Raw genomic sequence first — 3707 nt, 5'->3', positions numbered from 1 at the left:
TTTTTAACCTGTTTAATTTTAACATTGCCCTCCAACCACCAAATCAATGCTTATTGGGAAAAATAACATGTAAAAGCATTGATGGAGTCTGTTTTCATCATTATTCACTAATCCAGTGAACCACCACAACTTTTGTCCCCACCGCTTTTTGTCACACATGCCTAGAAAACAATTAGAGACTGTCTAGCAAAAATGGGTACTCCCCAACTGGTTGTAAGTGTTTGCCGGAGCTTGCTAGCTGATGAGCTAAAGAGGGTGCTTCACTAAAAACCTTGTGGTTGCATTGGTCACAAGAAGAATGCATGAAAGACATGGACTTGTCTGTAAACACCTGCTAACTGTCCGCTGAGCTAATTACTTGGAAATAAATGTAACGTAACCTGAAACCAGAGAACATTCACCTTCAAAGTTTCAAAAGGCACAACTGTAACTTCGAACACAGGTGGTCTCCATTTCCGGTTTACGTTGCACTTTTCCCAGTTTCAGTACAACTTGGTGAGTAGCTTTCAAGTGTTTGCAGTCTGCATCTCTCACACAAACTAAAGGCAGCTTGCTAGTGAGCAAAGCAATCATGTGAAGGTTTTTTGTGTAAAAGTATACTGTATACCCCTTTGCCACCAGTTTCACACAAGCAACTAGCAACAGCCCGTCGTGGAACGCACTCTTCCCTGGCCCGTGGTTTCCAGGGGTCAATCAATTTCACAGCCAAGGAAGACATGTGACCAGTGGCTGCCACATGAATGCTAACTAGTCTTTAGGCCTGTATGACTAAGCTATGAGATGGTTTAACTTTTGGACCACTATCATGGTCCAGTAATTCAGGTAAATCTAAATCCAGTAATTACATTACAGTTACACTTATGTTGTTACTCGCATCACAAAGGTTTTTCAGCTATCTGCATGCTGAGCAGATGGGAAAAAATAAATGAATTAAAAAAAATCAAACATGCTTGTTTCTTCTAGTGCTCTTGCATGGCAATCAGCTGATTTCAGTTCATGTGCCAGAGGAAGAAGATGGTGGAGTGATAGACAATTTTGAGGAATGGTGATATGGACATTACTTTTATTTTTATTGCATGAAAGAACACGACTATGATACTAAAGTGTAAACTAAGTCCAGAACCCAGAGTGATGTTAAAGGTCTGAGGGTATGCAGACCACAGCCCAGCATCCAGAGCCAAAACTTCAGCAGGTAACAAAGGCAATGATGAGCAGTCAGGCTTGTAGCTTCCAATTCCACCATATTTCTACAGTAACAATCACGGTGGCAATCGCTTTAACACTGGCATGTTTGCTGTGTGGCAGGCAGGAGATTGGACCCAAATGCAGGACTCAGAAACAGAATGAAACTAAATGCGGCAGAAGACTTTCCATACAAAAATAAACTTTGCAAAAAACAAACCAAAACCTCGAACTAGAAAACTAGAAACTAAACCAGGAACTGAGAATTAGAATTACTTGGAACACGGTGGAACCACACAGCACTGAGAAGGTACAACACAACAACGGGCAGAGGAAAACACAGGGCTTAAATATACAAGGGAGTAATGAGGGAATGGGAAACAGGAGGGAAACACAGCTGGGATTAATTAGACATAACGAGACAAGGCGAAGCAAAACTAGACACACTGACATAGCACACGAGACTATCAAAGTAAAACAGGAAACACAACACATACGCAAAGACACCTACTCAGACACACGGGCTTCACACTGAGACACGACTGACTCGGAAACAGAGGGAACACAGAGCGAAGGGTGACTAGACATGACTTGTGGCACCAGGACAGGCACAGAGAAAACATAGGGACAGAGACTAAACACAGGCTAAGAAAAATACACAGGAAGGAAGAACTAAGATCACTAAACATACATGAAACATAACCAAAACCAGGAATAAGAATCATCAAAGAATATTAAAGCAACTACTGAAACACAAATACTGGTCAGAGACCAAGTACCATGACAAACATCTCTTAGGGCTTGTGTTGATCTTTGCTTTGTGTTGTTAATTATGTGCTATTTTGTAAACACAAACAAAGATTATGTATGTGTCTTTAAGGATGGGGATTTGTTTTTGTGTGTGGGACTGTGATATTGTTAACTAGTAATTATGACAGTGTGTTTCAGGTAATTTTAGGGATTAATGATAGTAAGTAATGTAACGAGTAGTGTAACAAATTACTTTCTCTGTCCAGTAATTAAGCAGCATACAGCATTACTAATGTGGAATAAATCTTTTTTCAGTAATGACGCCAACACTTTTTACAACTAAACAAGTGATTGTTATGAACTACAGATTTGTGGTGAAGGTGCAATAATTCCTCAGCGTTATCACGTTTTATCATATTTTATCATATTTTCCATCTCAATTCTATTATTACATACACACACAGGAATAGCACCATAAAACACAAGTCAATTTCAATGCCATTTAAAGAGAAAGAAATATTCCATTCTAAGATGTGAGCCTAGTAAAAAGGATAAAAATAATGGAATTTGAAGTTTCATACGGCCTTCAAGGGAAAACTCAAAAGCTTTCAAACACAGACTAAAGTAGTGTACATAGTAATGCTGTATAGCAGCTAAAAGCCTTCGAATGTCACATCTATGCCACAGCAGAGCCTCTGTACTACAGGTCACTGCAATGTATTACTTAAAGTACACTTCACATTATATGTCAACTGGGAAATCTCACAGTATACATTTACAATGGTTCAACAGGTCTTTTTTCATTTTCTGCCACAAGAACAGACTAAATGCAAGAGCCAACCCACATTTAAATTTGAATCACTTTAAGAAGATAGATTTAAAGTAAACTGAACTATTTAGTATCCTAATCAGATACAGGATCAAAGATCCCTCATGCAGCATGATAAATCCCCATCACTGAATGCCATAATGAGCATTACTCTCCACTGGTTTAGTACAATTTTCAGTCTGTTTACTGACTTCCATCAGTTTAAATAATCAAAACAAAACGTGCAGCCTCTCTTAAACTGGGAGACACCTAATAAAGTAGATCCACACAGAGTATTTAAAAGTATATTGCCAATCCCAGCTGAGTGCCACAGAGTGATGCATGATCTATCCACTCCATGCCAGAAAGAAAGTTTGACACCTTCTCCCCCCACACTTCAAAAACACATCAATCAAATCAGTCAAAAATGCCAGAGACCTTCTACTTGTCAGTGTGGGCTACTTTGCTATGATTGATGGTCTGATGGTTGTCTCTCTCCATTCCTCTCCAGCGCCCCCTCCCTTACCCTTGCATCAATTTGCACACCATGTGAAAAATAACAAATGATAACGTTTTGAAAAATGATTCACAATATCCTCTAGCAATTTAGATAAACAATTTCTTTTTACCAAAAGGAAGGAGCAAAACAGAGACAGACGGCGACAGAGAGAGAGGGAGATGTGCCAGCATTTCTTTTTATATTGACATTTATGGCTTAGAGGCTGTGAGAAAATGTGCACGAGGGCGTGTGTTATTGTGTATGCGTTGAGAACAGAAGATGCTTTGAATATCAGATGCACGCTGAAGGCTGCAGTGGCCTCTATAGGCAGTGTGTACATACGAGGATCCATTACGTGGCACTCTCATTGGGAAGGTGTGAAAGATTGAGATTCAGACTGCCAGAATTGTCTATACACATACACATATCTGTCTACACTGATTCAAATTGGCCTGCGTATGAATACCC

Source organism: Oreochromis niloticus, linkage group LG17 (genome assembly GCF_001858045.2).
Source record: "Oreochromis niloticus isolate F11D_XX linkage group LG17, O_niloticus_UMD_NMBU, whole genome shotgun sequence".
Taxonomy (NCBI): Eukaryota; Metazoa; Chordata; class Actinopteri; order Cichliformes; family Cichlidae; genus Oreochromis; species Oreochromis niloticus.
The sequence above is the reverse complement of the archived record's forward strand: the minus strand, read 5'-3'. Positions refer to the sequence as shown.